Genomic DNA, 20,257 nt, shown 5'->3' on the forward strand with positions numbered 1-20,257 from the left:
ATGATGTCGAGGCATACCTTGCAACTTTTGAGAGACTTGCTGTCCGCGAAGGATGGTCAAAAGAACAGTGGGCGGGTCTGCTGGCCCCATTTCTGATGGGAGAACCTCAAAAGGCTTATTTTGATATGGAACCAGATAAGGCCCAAGACTTTGAGACTCTGAAGACAGAGATACTCGCACGCTTGGGTGTCACTATGGCAGTCCGGGCCCAGCGCGTGCATCAGTGGACCTACTCCAGCAACCAGCCCGCCCGTTCTCAAATGTTTGACCTGGTCCACCTCACCAGGAAGTGGTTGCAGCCGGAGACCTTGACAGGCCCTCAGATCGTGGAGCGTGTGGTAATGGACCGGTACCTGCGTGCACTCCCTGCTGCTCTGAGGCAGTGGGTTGGACAGGGGGACCCCAAAACTGCAACCCAGTTGGTGGACCTAGTGGAGAGGTACATTGCTACTGAGGACTTGGTGAACCCGTCTATGCCCCGCTTCGGTGTGTTCAGGGGTACAAGATGGCCCAGCCGTTCTGGTAAGACTGTTCTGGGGTTCAAGAGCATGGGGAAGTTAGATAAGACTGTTGTTGCAGCTGATGAGACTGTGGGTCCTAGACCTGGAGACTGGCCAAAAGAAGCCAGGAAGGTCTTTGGGACCGTTAAGGGGACTGGGGGTGGAGCATATACAGTGTTTTTGTTGCCATGCATTAGAGCATATTGCTGCAAACTGTCCTATAAATGATGAACCTATGCAAAGCGATTATGCTTATATGAAAAGACACATGTCTCTGTTTGCACAGGTCGCATGTACTGCATCATGTGACGTGAACGTGGTAGAACAGCTACTGGTTCCCAAACCCTAAGGTGGTGCTAGACCTGGCCCATGGTCATGTAATGGGAGGATGTCTCGGTATCGAAAAGACCAAGAAGAGAATCGCCCAGAGATTTTTCTGGCCCGGGTTGTATGCAGATGTCAGGGAGTACTGTGAATCATGCCCCGAGTGCCAAATGTCGGCACCGTCGCCACATTTTCGCAGTCCCCTCGTTCCTCTACCAATAATCAAGGTCCCGTTTGAGAGAATTGGCATGGACCTGGTGTGGCCCGTAGTGAAGTCTGCCCGGGGTCCCCAGCATATTTTGGTAATCCTGGACTATGCGACGCGCTATCCTGAGGCCATTCCCTTGCGTAACAACTCGGCTAAGTCTATCGCCAAGGAGGTAGTCCAGGTGTTTAGTCGAGAGGGGATCCCAAAAGAGGTCTTAAACGATTAGGGCACCCCATTTATGTCCAGGGTTACCAAGGAACTGTGTAAATTATACAAAATCTCCCATCTCTGTACCTCTGTCTACCACCCCCCAAACAGATGGTCTTGTCAAAAGATTTAATAAAACTTTGAAAAGTATGCTGAAAAAGGTGGTCGACAAAGATGGGAGAAACTGGGATTTTTTGCTACCTTATCTCATGTTTGCCATACGTGAGGTTCCACAGGCTATTCCCCCTTTGAGCTCTTGTATGGTAGACATCCCAGGGGGCTACTAGATGTCGCCAAAGAAACGTGGGAAGGAGAGGCCACCCCATATAGAAGCATCATAGAGCATGTCTCCTTGATGCAGGATCAAATCGCAGCTGTCATGCTAATGGTACAAGAACATATGGAGCAAGCCCAGGAGGCTCAGAGGAGGGTCTATGATCGGGGTGCCAAGGTCCGTACTTTCAGCCCCAGGGACAGAGTGTTGGTACTGGTGCCCACTGTGTTCCTAGCCAAGTGGCAGGGTCCCTTTGAGATTGTCGAAAGGGTGGGGGAGGTAAAATACAAAGTCTACCAGCCAGGGAAAAGGAAATCACACCAAATTTATCATGTGAATCTCTTAAAGCCCTGGAAGGACAGAGAGACTTTACTGGCCGCATCCCTGCCTCTTACAGACCGTGTAGCGGTGACACCTGACGTCCCCATAACGGATTCCCTGTCCATGGCACAACAAAGTGACGTTAGGGCGTTTGTGTACAAAAATAGAGACTTTTTCTCCCCCTTACCTGGACTGACCAACGTGATCCAGCATGACATAGTGACAGAACCCAAGGTTTGCGTAAATGTAAAGCCATATAGAATCCCAGAGGCCAGATGAGAGGCAGTTGTGAAGGAAATCTCATATATGTTAGAGTTGGACGTGATAGAAGAGTCCTACAGTGAGTGGTCGAGTGCCATAGTGCTGGTCCCAAAACCTGATGGCACTATCAGGTTTTGTAACGACTTTAGGAAACTCAACAGTGTGTCTAAGTTCGATACATACCCGATGCCTCGGGTCAACGAACTCGTGGACAGGTTGGGACAGGTTCTCTACATAACAACCCTAGACCTAATGAAAGGCTATCGGCAAATACCACTAACTGAATTGGCCAAGGAGAAGACTGCCTTTTCCACTTCTGAGGGCTTGTTTCAGTACAAGCGGATGCCTTTTGGTCTGCATGGAGCCCCTGCATCATTCCAGCGAATGATGGACAAAACTTTGAGACCACATCGCCCGTATGCAGCTGCCTATTTGGACGATGTGGTTATCCACAGCCCAGATTGGGAATCACATCTGCCCCGAGTACAAGCAGTGGTAGATTCCCTTAGGAAAGCAGGTCTCACAACCAACCCAAAAAAGTGTGCCATAGGCCTGGAGGAGGCCAAATACCTTGGGTACGTTATTGGCCGGGGACTGGTCAAGCCTTAGACCAATAAGGTTGATGCAATTCAAAAATGGCCCCAACCGGTAAACAAAAAACAAATTTGGGCCTTCCTGGGCATTACGGGGTATTACAGACGATTTATACCCAACTTTGCCACCATTGCCTCCCCTCTGACAGACCTGACGAAGGGTAGAGGGTTGGTCATGGTTAAATGGAATCCTGAAGCCAAGGAGACATTCCAGAAATTAAAGCAGGCCCTTTGTTTAACTACCGGTGCTAGTGACCCTGGACTTCACAAAGGAGTTTGTGGTTCAGACGGACGCCTCTGAGGTGGGACTAGGGGCTGTACTATTCCAGAACAGAGATGGTGAGGAACACCTGGTTTTATACCTGAGCCAGAAACTGAACAAGCATGGAAAAAACTATGCCATTGTTGAAAAGGAGTGTTTTGCTATTAAATGGGCCTTAGACTCCCTGAAGTATTACTTGTTGGGGAGGTAATTTAAGCTGGACACTGACCGTGCTCCCTTAGCCCTCATGCACACAGGCTGTTAAAATAACGTTATGAAAACGCCAGTATCTTTGCAGTGATTTTTTAAAACTTTTTTCAGCTTTTTTCAGCGTTTTTGCAATAGCGTTTTTTAGCATTTTTGGGCGTTTTTGAGCGTTTTTCCGCGTTAGCGTTTTTTAGCGTTTTTTTTTTTTTTTTCAAATTTTTTTTTTTTTTTTTTTCAATGGATCAAAAATGTTAAAAAATGTTGGTGAATGATGTTTTTGAGCGTTTTTGAGCGTTTTTCAGTGTTAGAGCGTTTTTACAGCTGAAAAACGTCTCTCAGAACCCACTGGTCCTGGGTTTTTTTTACAGCTTAAAAACGCATATGCCACTTGCAGCTCAAAAACGCCTAGGTGGGCATGAAGCCATAGACTAACATAGACAGGCCTTTTCAAGCTGCAAAAAAAGCTCAAAAAAGCAGCTGTAAAAACGTCCGTGTGCATGAGGACTTAAAGTGGATGTGTGACAACAGAGAGAAAAATGGCCATGTGACAAGGTGGTTCCTGGCTTTACAGGCCTTTAAATTTACAGTAGAGCATAGGCCGGGCAAGCTCCAAAACAATGCAGATGCCCTCTCCCACGTGCCACAGGGCCACAGGGGCTTGAGCAGAGGGGGAGGATATGTGACGGTATGCGAGGTGAGGTCATCAATAATCGGTATATTTCACCTTGCATTTGTTCTATTGTCAGACTGAACCGGAATCCAGCCCAGATTTTTCCAGCCTCTGTGGCAGGCTTGGTTCCGGTCCAGGTCTTGTGGTCCACTTGAGTCCATGCTCAGGTGAACTTTAAATGACCAGGAAGAGAGCCCAGCAGTGCTCTGGCCTGAGACTCAGAAGGGAATCTGAGAGTGAGGAGCCCTGTTTGGATTGAAAACGAAGGTTTGCTTTACCGCATGTTTTGCCTCACACCGTATAGAGAGCAGTGTACTGTTTAGTTTAGCACCGGAGGGCAAGAATTAGTTTTACTATTTTGTTTATTTTTATGACTTTGCAAACAACCTGTAAATAAAGCTGGCAACCCGCTAGATTTTAAAGAAACTGCCTGTACGCTGACCTTCATTTCAAGAAAAGGTGATCCCCACGAGCTAATCTCCCCATACATATACATACATATATTCACACTAGACTGACTGTGCGTGTATATACAGTGGGGAGAGGAAAGTATTCAGACTCCCTTAAATTTTTCACTCTTTGTTATATTGCAGCCATTTGCTAAAATCATTTAAGTTCATTTTTTTTCCTCATTAATGTACACACAGCACCCCATATTGACAGAAAAACACAGAATTGTTGACATTTTTGCAGATTTATTAAAAAGAAAAGCTGAAATATCACATGGTCCTAAGAATTCAGACCCTTTGCTGTGACACTCATATTTAACTCAGGTGCTGTCCATTTCTTCTGATCATCCTTGAGATGGTTCTACACCTTCATTTGAGTCCAGCTGTGTTTGATTATACTGATTGGACTTGATTAGGAAAGCCACAAACCTGTCTATATAAGACCTTACAGCTCACAGTGCATGTCAGAGCAAATGAGAATCATGAGGTCAAAGGAACTGCCTGAAGAGCTCAGAGACAGAATTGTGGCAAGGCACAGATCTGGCCAAGGTTTCAAAAAAATGTCTGCTGCACTTAAGGTTCCTAAGAGCACAGTGGCCTCCATAATCCTTAAATGGAAGACGTTTGGGACGACCAGGACCCTTCCTAGAGCTGGCCGTCCGGCCAAACTGAGCGATCAGGGGAGAAGAGCCTTGGTGAAAGACGTAAAGAAGAACCCAAAGATCACTGTGGCTGAGCTCCAGAGATGCAGTCGGGAGATGGGAGAAAGTTGGTAGAAAGTCAACCATCATTGCAGCTTTCCACCATTCGGGGCTTTATGGAAGAGTGGCTCAACGGAAGCCTCTGCTCAGTGCAAGACACATGAAAGCCCGCATAGAGTTTGCTAAAAAAACACCTGAAGGACTCCAAGATGGTGAGAAATAAGATTCTCTGGTCTGATGAGACCAAGATAGAACTTTTTGGCCTTAATTCTAAGCGGTATGTGTGGAGAAAACCAGGCACTGCTCATCACCTGTCCAATACAGTCCCAACAGTGAATCATGGTGGTGGCAGCATCATGCTGTGGGGGTGTTTTTCAGCTGCAGGGACAATCAGGGTTGCAATCGAGGGAAAGATGAATGCGGCCAAGTACAGGGATATCCTGGACAAAAACCTTCTCCAGAGTGCTCAGGACCTCAGACTGGGCCGAAGGTTTACCTTCCAACAAGACAATGACCCTAAGCACACAACTAAAATAACGAAGGAGTGGCTTCACAACAACTCCATGACTGTTCTTGAATGGCCCAGCCAGAGCCCTGACTTAAACCCAATTGAGCGTCTCTGGAGAGACCTAAAAATGGCTGTCCACCAACGTTTACCATTCAACCTGACAGAACTGAAGAGGATGTGCAAGGAGGAATGGCAGATGATCCCCAAATCCAGGTGTGAAAAACACGTTGCATCCTTCCCAAAAAGCCTCATGTCTGTATTAGATCAAAAGGGTGCTTCTACTAAATACTGAGCAAAGGGTGTAAATACTTAGGACCATGTGATATTTCAGTTTTTCTTTTTAAATAAATCTGCAAAAATGTCAACAATTCTGTGTTTTTCTGTCAATATGGGGTGCTGTGTGTACATTAATGAGGAAAAAAATGAACTTAAATGATTTTAGCAAATGGCTGCAACATAACAAAGAGTGAAAAATTTAAGGGGGTCTGAATACTTTCCTGACTGTATATTTGTATAATATATATACAGTCAGATCCATAAATATTGGGACATTGACACAATTCTAATCCTTTTTTTTGGCTCTATACACCACCACAATCGATTTGAAATGAAACAACAAGATGTACTTTAACTGCAGACTTTCAGCTTTAATTTGATGGTATTTACATCCAAATCAGGTGAACGGTGTAGGAATTACAACAGTTTGTATGTGCCTCCCACTTTTTAAGGGACAAAAGTAATGGGGCAGATTAACAATCATCCATCAAACTTTCACTTTTTAATACTTGGTTTCAAATCCTTTGCAGTCAATTACAGCCTGTAGTCTGGAATGCATAGACATCACTAGACGCTGGGTTTCTGTCCAGCCACAGCATGCAGAGGAATTGGTGGACTGGCTTACTAAACCATCCTTATCCTGCTAATCACCCAAGCTAAAATTAGAGCGCAGTCCAGTGCTGTATTTTGGCCTAGGCCAACAAGGCCCAGGCCTAGGGCGGCGCCGCCCCCCGCACGAAAAAAGCCCCCCCTCTGCCTCCCGAGTCAGTCTATTCATTGCCGGAGGTTCCTGGCTGCAGCAGCATCTCTCACATGGAGCACAGCGTGTGCTCACAGTTCCCCCCTCCCCCTCTCCTTCCCCTCTGCACAGATAGGAGAGAGAGAACTTGTCAGCGTCTCAGGTGTTGTGATTCCAGGGCCGCTCGGATTGTCTTCAGTGGGCAGACTCAGCTACAGTCTGTATATCCTGGAGGGTGAAAGTAAAATCCCAATCCTCTTCACTGTCTCTCCTTGAAAACCTCACACAGGGCTTATCTGTGCTCTGACTTAGTTTCTCCTATCATCTCCCTGTTATCTGAAATCGAGACTCTCTGATAATTAACCCTCTGTGTCCTTGCTGTGCTTTACTACTGTTTCAATGGACACATGTACACTGCTGCTTACATTTATGGTTAACTCTTTACAGCTCAATATCTGCAGGCTGCTGCTTCTGGAATCAATGGCATTTAACACCTTAGTGTCTGCTTGTATATGTGGTTAACCTTTTCATAGCTACTTGTATCTCTAAGCCCCGGTTCACATTAATGCTACTTTGAAATCACACTATTTCACTTGAAGTAGCGCGATTTCAAAGTAGCAAGGTCAGTGCGATTTCAGGTGCTACTTGATAGACATCTGTGAATGAAGACACAGAAATGTCTATGAAATCGCACTGACCTTGCTACTTTGAAATCGCGCTACTTCAAGTGAAATAGTGTGATTTCAAAGTAGCATCAATGTGAACCAGGGCAAAGTGCGGCTTCAATAGACATCTGTGAATGAAGCCACACAAATGTCTATTGAAGCCGCACCTGAAATCGGCAAAAGTAGTACAGAAACTACTTTTGGGAATCGGTGCGGTGCCGCAAAGTCGGCATCTCACCAATTCAGACAGTGCCATTGCTGGCAAAGCTGCCGATTTGGCATGCGATTTCACATGTCAAATCGCATGCCAAATGGGCCCAATGTGAATGGGTGCTTAAATAGGAACTGCAGTCTGCGCACATAATTTGGTATTATTAGAATGCAATTGGAGACCCTTATTGGGCACTGATGAGGCTGTGCTGATGGGCACTGGCAAGTCTGCATTGATGGCCACTGATCAGGCTGCACTGATGGGCACTGACAAGGCTGCGCTGATGGGCACTGGTAATGTTGGTGAGGCTGCATTGATGGCACTAATGACACTGCGCTGATGGGCACTGATGGGGCTGCATTGATGGGCACTGATGGGGCTGCATTGATGGGCACTGATGGGGCTGCTTTGATGGGCACTGATGGGGCTGCTTTGATGGGCACTGATGAGGCTGCATTGATGGGCACTGACGAGGCTGCACTTGGTACCCACTTTTAACCACTTCTACTGGGCACTTTCACCCCCCCCCCTTCCTTCCCAGACCAATTTTTAGCTTTCAGCGCTGTCACACTTTGAATGAGAATTGCACGGTCATGCTACACTGTACCCAAAATTACATTTTTATCACTTTTTTCACACAAATAGAGCTTTTCTTTGGTGGTATTTAATCACCGCTGGGGTTTTATTTTTTACGCTACAAATAAAAAAAGACTGAAAATTTTCAAGAAAAAAAGCATTTTTCTTAGTTTCTGTTATACAATTTTGCAAATAAGTAATTTCTTTTGATAAATTTTGACCAAAAATGATGCTGCTACATTTCTTTGGTAAAAATTACCCAAATCAGTGTTTATTTGGTGTTGGCAGTGATGGGGGGCAGACAGATGTTTTATGGGGACACAGACATGTGTCTGGGGACAGGGGTGACAGTGGTGCTTGGTGCACTGTTTGCGGGGTGATCTGTAACAGCTCTCTTTGTAAAATCATCCTCACACAGAGAGCTGTCACAGATCTGCAGATTCCCCCTCTCCCCCCTCCCCTGCACTGAGCTCGACGGGGAGAACTTTCACAGAGACATGCGTCTCTGTTTACATTGTGACGGCTCTGATTGGACACAGCCGTCACGTGATCGGGAGGGCCGATTACAGCGCCCATATCCCAATCTCTGCTCAGCTGGATTCTGTGATCATAATGATCACAGTATCAAGCCGCAGTGCGCCTTGTAGCCGTGCTGCGAGCACTCGCTCTGAGGAACGTTCCTGAACGTCCACTCAGGACAAGGAAATTACCACCCGGCCATTAATGTGCAGTGGCCGGGTGGGAGGTGGTTAATGTACAGAAAGAAAGAGGTGGAGCTCTAAGAAGAAAAGATGGGGCCTAAAGAGGAAAGGGTGTGGTTTAGAGATGACAGGGCGGGTCTTAAACAGGAAGGGCCATGGCATTGACAGGAAAGGGTGGGCTGTATTTAAATTAGGGGGTGCACAAGTTTAGTCAGGCCTAGGGCAGCACAAAACCTAAATACACCACTGGCGCAGTCCACCGCAGCTGTCAGAAAAGCTTATTCTGCCTCCTTGTCCACAGCTACTCCTGCCATAGCCCCAGCATCAGGCATGGAGGAGTCAACTGAATTATTTGAACACAGCGTCAGCCACTTGCTTCTTGATGATGCACAGGCATTACTTGATTCTGAGGTTGAGGAAGGGAGTAACATGAGCTTAGAGAGGGGAGAACACACTGATAAACAACAAATTTGCAGTCATGTTCCCCCAGGCGCAGCGTATTGCCAAGTTGGCTCCAGTGATTGAGGATGGAGGGGATGATGATGAGGCCAGTGACTTTAACAAATAGTTAATCTTGGCTTCTTCACATAGGGCTTGCTCATAGTGGTGCAAAAATCTGTTATTTTCATCCTAAGTCTGCCAAAAAGACCAGAATTTATTCCAAAAAATCTCTAATCTTGTTATCTTGTTTCAAGTGCACTAAATTGTGGCCTCATCATGCAGACTGGCTCCCCAAGCCATTTTTTACAACATAAAGAAAACTTGCAGGGAAAATCAAATTAAATGTCATTTTTTTTTTTCTTTATATATGTCAGTTTTGCTGCAGCAGGTTCTTTACACGGTACAGATGCACTACTTTGCAGGCTCTATATTAAAAAAAACAAAAAATAATTTTTTATTGATTCACTTTCAGCATTATCGGGAATAAAATGGCTTACACGTCAATTGATTATTCAATTCCTGAAAGCATCTGCACCCACAGATCCCGGTTCTCGGTGTGCCTCGAGCGATCGCGGGAGCCCAGCGGTGATCGAGACCGCCGGGCACTCGCATCGGTGAGCGTGAGACTTCCGCTAGGAGTGTTGGGCCCTGTGTACCACCTTAGAGATGCACATTGGCTCCCTTGATCTGATCCAGGAATGCTTTCAAAGCCTGAAAAGCTGATTTCAGCTTGATTGCATTGAAGACCGCTCTCCTGTTTTTCCATTGACCCTGGGCTAGAAACCCATTGAGATGTTCTTCCCAGCCTACTGCCAATGCATCATATGTGATTACCATTAGTGGACCTGGATTCGGTAGGTGGCAATTTGACAAGTTCAATGGCGTCATCCACCAACCTAATGATTGCTTCATCGCTGGGGACAGCCTGATCCTTTGTTGTGTGGAGTGACTCTTCCACTGTTTCAGGAATCCTACCTGGATGGTTCTCATTTGCCAAAGGGCCCACTTCACCATGAATATGGTGGCTGATAGTGTTTCTAGTAGTTTGAGACAGTGGGAAGCTATGAAAAACGAGAGAGTTGCTACCTTCCTTCGCTGGGAGATGAGGCCCGATGCTTTCACTGGAGGAAGCTCCACTGTGTTGCTGCAGGTATCTAAGATTGCCCCCAGAAACATCATCCTCTGAGTGGACACTGGCTGGCTTTTCTGCCAATTGATTTATACACTGGAACCTTAGTAGGGTTTTGGCTAGAATCTCTCGATGCTCTGCCAGCAACTTCGAGCTGCTAGCAGGGTGTTATCTAAATAATGAAACACTTGCAGGCCATGCCTGCGTAAAATGACGATGACAGAGAGTAGACCTTGGAGAATGTCCTTGGGAACGTTGATAGGCCAAAGGGTAAACAGACTAACTGAAAGTGGTATTCCATGACCGCAAACCAAAGATACCTGTTGAAATCTTAAAGGACCGGGACATGCAGGTAGGCATCCTTCAAGTCCAAGGATAACATCCGTTCCCTTTGATTGACTTGTGTGACTGACTGTAAAGTTTACATTTGGAAACTTTGCACCTGGATATTCCTGTTCAGAACCTGTAAGTCTACCACTGGTCTTAAGTCTCCTGCTTTTTTCTTTATCAAGAAAAATGGAGAATAGAAACCTTCATACCTCTCTTGAGTAGGGACTAGCTCTATGGCCCCTTTTCGTAAAACAGTGTGTCAGAAACCATGATTCAGACTGAGACAGAAGTACAGTTAAATCACACTTGTTTAATAATATTAAAAAGAGGTAAACAGAGTAAACGTAGTCAAAACATAGCCAGAGTTCAGAAACCGGAATGGATAGTCAGACAAGCCAAAACATCAGGGAGCCAGAGATGAGCGTAGTAGAACAGCAAGCAGGATCTGGAGCCAGAAGGAATGTCAGCCAAGCAAGTCTTTAACAGGAAAACAGGAGAGCGTCTCTAGAGATGTGATCAAGGTGAAGGCAGAGATCATCTGGACTGGACGGCTTAAGTAGGCAGGACTGACGAGCAGGATATCATCAACAGGTGAGTCACTGTGGAGAAATAGGAGCTGGCAATTAGCCGACAGCTGAGCAGCCAGCTTTGAGAAGGAAGGGATCATGGAGGAGGACAGGGGCATGTACGTCCGAGGATGAGACACAAGAGTGTTCCTCCGGACCGTACCCTTTCCAATGTACCAGGTACTGTATGCACCCACGGAACCTACGGGAGTCAACAATGGACTGTACTTCATACTCCTCATGGTTCTCAACCTGAACAGGGTGATGACAAGGCACTGAGGTGGTAAAGCAGTTGCAGACCAAAGGTTTTAATAAGGAGACATGAAATACATTCGAGATACACATACTAGAAGGAAGGTCTAATCCGTAAGCCACTGGGTTAATCCTGTGAAGAATACGGAAAGGCCCAATAAACCGAGGTGCGAACTTCAGAGAGGGAACACGAAGTCAGAGGTTGCGAGATGACAGCCAGACCCTGTCCCCAACCTGGTAGGAAGGCGCAGGCAGGTGTCTGCGATCAGCATGAAGTCTGTACCTGTCATTTTTTTTTTTTAAAAGGTAAATTTTTATTTGGTTTTTTGGTACAAAACAGACAAACAAACATAAATACACATATTCTGAGCGAACATCGCTCAATCCAATACAGAGTGTAAGACACTAGTATACATTTGGCACACATGTTTTCATATTGTATAGTTGCATATATCTGTTCAGTTTCTATTAAACTTTATATCATTAACTGGAATTTCTTTATAATCATTATACGGTAGATGTAATAGTAATTTCAGAACTAGTCCACAGACCCCATATTTTGTGAAATTTTTTTGGGCATCCTCTGGCTTCATATGTTAGTTTGTATAGCGGTATAGCTTGATTAACAATGTTTAACCAGAATGCTATCGTAGGTGGGGATTGTGATTTCCAATGGATAGTGATCGATTTTTTGGCATAAAACAGTACAATTCTTAGGAATGTTTGCTTATTTTTGGATATACTCTCATCGTCCACATATCCTAGTAAACATCTCAGGGGGTTGCAGATATTAGGCAATTGAGTCAAGGAACTGACAAAAGCAGTGACTCCTGACCAGAACCGCCTGATCTCAGTGCACTCCCACATCAGATGGAAAAAGGTGGCATCCACAATGCTGCATCTAGAGCACACTGCCGATGGAAGTCTCCTGAGTTTGAATAATAAGGATGGCGTAAAATATGCTCTATATAATAGTTTGGTCTGTATGACCCTGTCCCTGGAAGAGATGACAGAGGGGACATGGAAGGGGAGTATGTACTCCGTCAGCTCGGGGATATCAGTTTTCCACTTATTAAATGTGTTATTGAGTCTGTGCGTTGTGGTGTGCAATAGGGTTTTATAGTATGTGGAGATCAGTTTGTCATGAGAAGGATCTATTAGTAGGTGCTCTAGCGGAGATAAGTGAACAGTTATATTACGCAGCCCAAACTGGGTGGTTGCCGTGTGGCGTATTTGCAAGTAAAGAAAGTAGGCTGTGCGTGGCAGCTGGTAGTCCTGGCGAAATTCCTCAAATGACCGAAACGTATTGTTTGAGAACAAATGCATTATGGTTTTTACCCCTTTTTTCGACCAGTATTCCCCATCTGTCCTACGGGCGAATTCCTGTAGATTTGGGTTCCCCCATAATGGAGTATTTGGGGAGTAGATAGGATGCTCAGTATCTGGCAGCATTTTAGTTTAGTGGACCAGATATTGTAGGGATTCGTAAGAGGTGAGTATGGCTGCTTCTAGGGTCGTAGCCGCATTGTTGGCCTCAGGGAAAAACCACCAATGCGCATGAACCAGTTGTGCGGCAATGTAGTACAGAACAGAATATTGGCATGCATTAAAAGGGGGATCAACTCCAGAGATAAAACGATAATTCTCCCGCTCTACAAGACTCTGGTCCGGCCGCACCTAGAGTATGCGGTCCAGCTCTGGGCACCAGTCCTCAGGAAGGATGTACTGGAAATGGAGCGAGTTCAAAGAAGGGCAACAAAGCTAATAAAGGGTCTGGAGGATCTTAGTTATGAGGAAAGGTTGCGAGCACTGAACTTATTCTCTCTGGAGAGGAGACGCTTGAGAGGGGATATGATTTCAATTTACAAATACCGGACTGGTGACCCCTCAATAGGGATAAAACTTTTTCGCAGAAGAGAGTTTACCAAGACTCGTGGCCACTCATTAAAATTAGAAGAAAAGAGGTTTAATCTTAAACTACGTAGAGGGTTCTTTACTGTAAGAGCGGCAAGGATGTGGAATTCCCTTCCACAGGCGGTGGTCTCAGCGGGGAGCATTGATAGCTTCAAGAAACTATTAGATAAGCACCTGAATGACCACAACATACAGGGATATACAATGCAATACTGACACATAATCACACACATAGGTTGGACTTGATGGACTTGTGTCTTTTTTCAACCTCACCTACTATGTAACTATGTAACTATATGTAGTATGTCTGGAGGGATGGTAATGCCAGTCCTCCCTCTAACACCGGCAGTTGAAGAGTATTTTTTGCAATTCTCACTGTTCCCCCCTTCCAAATGAAGGCGATAAGGATCGAATCAATCTCTTTAAATTTAATTTTGGTAACATATACCGGTGAGTTGCACAGGAGATATAGGAAACGTGGGAGGAAAATCATTTTAAAGATGTTTATCCTACCTAATATCGTTAAGGGGAGATTGGTCCATGTCTTTAGTGTGGTCTTCATTCTGCCAATAAGTGGGTCTAGATTATATTTAACATAGGAGGAAAGAGGATGTTGGATCATGACCCCCAAGTATCTGAAAGAGTCAACTATCTATAGCGGGCAAGAGGGAGGGAGTGTAAACACCGCCTCCTGATCTATCTTAAACATAAGGGATTTGTCCCAATTAACTTGAAACCCTGAGAAGAGGCCAAACTGTCGAATAATTTCCAGCAGGGTTGGGAGTGACGATTGGGGGTCCGCCAAGTATATTAACATATCATCAGCGTATAAAGATACTTTCTCTTCTAGGCCCCCAATCGTCAGTCCCTTTATTTCCCCACTGGATCTTATCAGTGCCGCCAGAGGTTCTATCGCATCTGCAAATAGCAACGGCGACAGGGGGAAGCCCTGCCTAGTACCCCTTTTGATCAGGAATGGATCGGTTACTGATGTATTTATCTGCAGCCTAGCGGTAGGTTTTGAATATAACAGTTGAACCCACTTGATGAAGGTATTTCCAAACCCAAATTTTGCCAGGACTTCCAGCAAATACGGCCACTCGACTGAGTCAAATGCCTTGTGCGCATCTAAGGCCAGCTCTGGTCCCCACAACATCATGGGTGGCTTGCAAATTTGTGAACAGTCTTCGTAAATTTATGGACGTTGATCGTCCTGGAATGAATCCAGTCTGATCCGCCCCAATAATGGTGGTAATAACTGAGTTCAATCTCCGGGCGAGCACCTTGGCTAAAATCTTGACGTCTGAGTTAATCAATGATATTGGTCTATATGACTCACACAGTAGATGGTCTTTATGAGGTTTGGGGATGAGGACAATCAGTGCCTCTGACATAGAGGGTGGTAACTGCCCTGTTTTTATGGCAAAATTATAAACTTTTAGTAAATGGGGTATCAAAAGTTCCTTGAATTGTATATACCATTCTATGGGGAAGCCATCCAGTCCCGGTGTTTTGTTTCTGGCAAAGGACTGTATGGCTTCTCCAATCTCCTCCTCTGTCAGAGGATCGTCAAGGAGTGAGGCCTGTTCTTCTTGGAGCCTTGGTAGCGAAATGCCAGCCAAGTAATCATCTAGTTCTACAATAGTATAGTGAGCTTTGGTAGCATATAACGAAGAATAGAATTTCACAAAAGCATCTACTACCTCCCCACTCTGTTCCACCACTGTACCTACTATATTCTTAATTCTTGGAATACTGCACGGTTGATAATCAGGCCTAGACAAATACGCTAGTAATCGGCTATTTTTGTCTCCAAACTCGAAGATTCGCTGGTTTTGATACAGCAATTTCTTCTGAGTGCGCTCTAAAAGGACTAGATCCAGGTCTCTAGATCTATGTTTCCAGGTATTATGTGTTGCTGGTGTAGGGGTTGTGGAATAAGCAGCCTCGGCTGCCCTGAGATCCTTCTCCGTGTCCTTTAATTTGGACTGGGATGCCTTGCGGGCCTGCCCAATCGCCGCTGCAAAAATGCCACGCGTGGTGGCCTTAAAGGCATCCCAGGTCAATGGGACAGAGACATTTTGACGGTTACGCAACCAATATGCTTTCATTTCCGCTGTGCTTTGATCTACCACCATTTGATCTGCTAGCCACAGTGGGCTCAGTCGCCACATGCGGTATGAGGTGGGGGGGCCCAGGGCAAGGTCCACCATTAAAGGGGAGTGGTCAGACACCACCCTAGGGAGATATTTGGCCTCAACCACCCTATTCAATAACTCAGATGAAACCAAACACAAATCAATCCGGGACAGAGTACCATGCGTTTCAGACTGACATGAGTACTCCCTCCCGTCCGCGTGCTTCCACCTCCAGGTCTCCACCAGGTCAAAGTGGGTCAAGAAAGAGCATAGGGGTGTGGGGGGCAATGTAGAACACTTGAACCTGTCTATGGAATTATCGAGTACTGTGTTAAAATCCCCTGGTATCAGCAGAGGGCCTTCTGCTATTGCCAAGAGGGAACTCATTACCCGTTCGAAAAACAATTTAGTAAAGGGTGGTGGGACATATAGGCTTGTAACCGTATAAGGCTTACCCCATAATTCAAGTACCACAATAACAAAACACCCGTTAGGGTCGGTTTTAATATGTTTTATGGTGATAGGTGCTCATTTTGCTATAAGTATAGACATGCCTCTGGCATACGTGGAGTAGGTAGAGTGTATAGCATAGGCAATTTTTGCTCTCTTTAGAGCCATTACTCTTGACCTCTGAAGGTGGGTTTCCTGGAGGAGGATCACGTGTGGACTGTGTCTTGCCAAATATTCAAACATCAATGACCTTTTGACCTTGGGGTTGAGCCCCCTAACATTCCATGAAACTATACGGAGTTTAGACATGTGTATAAGCAAGTCATGACTATTTGAGCCCATTTCTCGCCGCCCGCCAGAACCCAGCCCCGGACGAGGTCCAGCGAGCCCCGAGAAATGGACCAAAACATAAACATCTCTGATATTTTACTCAACAATCCATGAATCTCAATTTTGGATTGCAAAAACTGTAGGACCAAAAAAGCGTTATTAAAGTATGCATACACAATTGAACACCAGTGTCGTTTGTAGCTAACCATGGCTTTAAAGCAAAACCCCTTAAAAGATTCCCCAACAAATTTTCCCTCCCTAACCCTCCCGGCTCTCATCCCCCAACATATGAGAGCTTTGTTCCCATAACCAGACCTATTTGGCAGGAGGGCCATGGCTCAGACCCCTAACCAACTAGTCTCAGGAGACGCGTAAAGGTCCACAACTCTGGGTCTCCATCCGCATTTGTGCGCACAGATTAAAGAATGTGTGGTATCTCTTGGCCTAAAAAAAAAAATCATGGTGACAGAAAATAATAATAATAGTAAAAGAAAAAAGGAAAAAGAATCCGAGGGGATGATAAGCTGCTGATTGGCATCCAAGGATAGTAGGGGTGTCTTCTACTTCAGAAAGATTCAGGATGTAAAGTCCCGTATAGGCTGTATGTAGATGGGTGTGTATCTTCTATTTCTGGGGATGCAGGATACAAAGTCCCATATCATCCGCGTGTGGGTGGGGATAGATGAAGTAGAGGGGGCAAAATGAACAAGACAAAAACAAGGCCCCTCCAGGTTTCCTCATTTCCATGCTTCCCCCATCTACCGGCAATGGGGTATAGTGAAGGTGGCTTGGTGGGCTTCATGCAGGGTGAGGCACTACCGGGGAGGAGATCTCCTATCCTGGTTTCTGCGATTCGGATGTCCTAAGGTGTCTACCCATTGCGATGCCTCCTTGGGATCCGTAAAAAAGTAGGCCTTGCCCTGGTAGATGATTCGCAAATGTGCAGGATATAACATGCCATATGGAAGGTGAAGCTCCCGTAACCTGCGTTTAATTGCCAGGAAAGTGCCTCTCTGCTTCTGCGTAGCTACGGAGAAGTCAGGGAAAATGGTGATGCCATTGCCATTAAAGGAAACTTTGCCCCTCTCTCTAGCCACTTGGAGAATAGCCTCCCTGTCTCGGAAGTGTAGCAGCTTTATAATCATGGCGCGTGGTGGGGACCCAGGTGGCAGAGGGCGCATGGGGATTCTGTGCGCCCTTTCTATGGCGAACATCGGTGAAAAGGTGTTGGCCCCAAACTCATTCAACAGCCATCTTTCCATGAATGTTTCTGGTGTTTTGCCCTCAGCACCCTCTGGGAACCCCAAAAAGCGCAGGTTGTTTCTTCTTAAGCGGTCTTCCATATCAGTGATCTTATCTGTAGTGTACTCATGAGCCTGCCGCAGCTCCCTCATAGAGCTCTGCAAGGGACGTGTTTCATCCTCCATGACACTAATACGTTGCTCAGCATTGGTCACTCTATGGCGGATATTGTGGATATCCAAAAAGGATAATTCTGTGTTGATAGTGTCCATTTGTGTGGTGAGAGATGCATGGCTGTGCTGGATGGCTGCCATAATCTGGGCTAGTGATGGCTCTGCAGGGCCTGCATCATCCCTATCTGTTCTGGGGGATTGAGGATCATGTCCCTCCGCAGGGGAGAACAAGAGAGGATCTTCTGGGCTTAAGGTAGGGGGGGATCTCTCTGACTCACCCTTCCCCTTGAGCTGCTTCCAGGGTGTGGATGTGGAGGCTGCTTGTCGCTGTGTGATCCCCTCATGTTGATCGGCGCCATTTTGCTGCGGCCTGCATGGCAGTAACGGCGGCTCGATTCCCGGGGCCTCCTCCATCGGTGGGCCGTATTTAACCATCCCCGGATGGTCACAGTGCTCTCTGGGTGCTGTGGGGGTATATGAGACCCTCGGATGCTGGCCTGGATAGCAGGATCTGGGCAGGATGTGTGCGGTGCAGACGGAGCTCAGGCTGAGCACGTCCTCACATCCCAGGTGCTGGCCACGCCCCCGCCTGTACCTGTCATTAGCATGTCACAAATCCTCCCGGACTTGTGCCCAAGTGGAACAAAGACCACAAAGATGCTCCTCTAACACAGGAATACTCTGTGGAACAAATAAGTCAAGCAACATGGAAGGTTGGAAACCATAGTTCGCCATAAACGGGGACAATTGGGAAGCAGAATTCAAGGCACTATTGTGGGCAAACTCTGCCCACGGTAAGAGGTCTGGCCAGTTGTTATGATGGTCAGAAATATAGCAACGTAGGAATTGCTCCAAGGACTGATTGGCTCGTTCTGCGGCCCCATTAGACTGCAGGTGATACGCAGAGGAGAAAGCAAGCTGAATTCCCAACAAAAGGCTCACCAGAACTGGGACACAAACTGACTACCCTTGTCCGAGACAATCACCTTGGGTAGCCCATATAAGCAAAAGATCTCCCACACAAAAATCAAAGCCAGTTCCTTAGATGTGGGCAACTTCTTAAGTGGAATACAATGGGACATTTTCGAGAACCGGTCAACCACCATAAGGATAACTGTGTTGCCCTGGGAGTTGGGTAACTCCACAATGAAACCCATAGACAGGTGGATCCAGGGCCTCGCTCCATTGAGTATGGGTTGTAGGAGGCCCACTGGAAGGTGTCGTGGAGTCTTACTCTGAGCACACATGGAACAGGCAGCTACGAAGGCGGTTACATCAGCACGTAGACTAGGCCACCAGAATTGTTGGGAAATGGCCCAAAAGAGTTGATTCTTCCCAGGGTGACCAGCAGCCTTGGGAGAATGGCAAGTCTGGAGCACGGCAGTACGGAGACTCTCTGGGACAAAGCAGCAGTCACAAGGTTTCTCAGGAGGAGCATGGACCTGAGCAGCAAGAATTTTGTCACCCAAAGGAGAAGTGAGACTGGTGCAAACCGTAGCCAGAATACGATCAGGAGGAATCACAGGAACCGGAACCGACTCCATCTTGGAAGTGGAGGAAAATTGTTGTGACAAAGCGTCAGCCCTTACATTCTTAGTACCGGGTAAGAATGAGACAATATAATTGAAACTAGACAAGAAAAGAGCTCATCGCGCCCTTTAACGTTTAGCCTCAGACAAGAATGTGGGATTCTTATGGTCAGTAAGAATGAGAACCGGCACAGTGGTACCTTCGAGGAGATGTCTCCATTCTTTCAGGGCTAAAATGATCGCTAACAGCTCTCTGTCACCATTCTCGTAATTACACTCCGCAGGTGACAATTTCTTGGAAAAGTAGCCACAAAGATGCATAGCGGTCAACTAGGCAGTCAAATAACTCCGTAATCAATGGAATCGGATAGGCATTCTTAATCATGAAACGACTGAGACCCCTATAATGAATACAAGGTCTCGGTGCACCACTCCTCTTCTTCACAAAGAAGAAACCAGCACCAGCAGGAGACGAGGATTTGCGGACGAAACCTCGAGAAAGTGCGTCTGCAACATACTGCTTCATGGCCTTATCCTCCAAGCCTGACAAAGGGTAAACCCGACCACGAGGGGTATGGCACCAGGTTGAAGGTCAATTGCGCAATCATACGACCGATGTGGAGGCAAAGTACTGGCTTGACCTTTGTCAAAGACATCGATAAAATCGCGGTAGTCCTCTGGCAGGGAGGAGAGTGAAGAGGTGTACAGGACCTTGGCTACCATCTGGAAGCATGTCTTACTGCATTGTGGTGACCAGGAGAGAACCTTAGCATGGAGCCAATCAAAAGAAGGGTTGTGCCTCTGTAACCAAGGATAACCAATTACCAGAACCTTAGGTGAGGGAATAACCCTACGGCCAAGGACAACGGAACAGTTTCATGAGTCACATGGGCAGGCTGTAGAGGTCTCCTTTTAAGAGCCTCAATGGCAAGTGGAGTGTCACGCAGCTGCAGCGGAATTGAGTGCTTCGATACAAAGGCAGCATCAATGAACAAGCCTGCAGCCCCAGAGTCGATTAGAGCCGATATCTCAGTGGACGACTCAGCCCAAGAAAGGGTAACCAAAACCAGGTGCTTATCCTTCTGGTTAACTGGTATGAAACAATGCCAC

General features: G+C 46.3%; 1 protein-coding gene across 4 annotated transcripts in view; it reads left to right on the forward strand.

The window, feature by feature from the left end:
* Positions 1-20,257, forward strand: part of SEMA6B (semaphorin 6B) — a 1,880,978-nt gene that overhangs the window by 1,136,951 nt on the left and 723,770 nt on the right. The gene's annotated exons all lie outside the window — the stretch shown is intronic.

The sequence above is a fragment of the Aquarana catesbeiana genome, linkage group LG01 (genome assembly GCF_042186555.1).
Source record: "Aquarana catesbeiana isolate 2022-GZ linkage group LG01, ASM4218655v1, whole genome shotgun sequence".
In the NCBI taxonomy this organism is placed as follows: domain Eukaryota; kingdom Metazoa; phylum Chordata; class Amphibia; order Anura; family Ranidae; genus Aquarana; species Aquarana catesbeiana.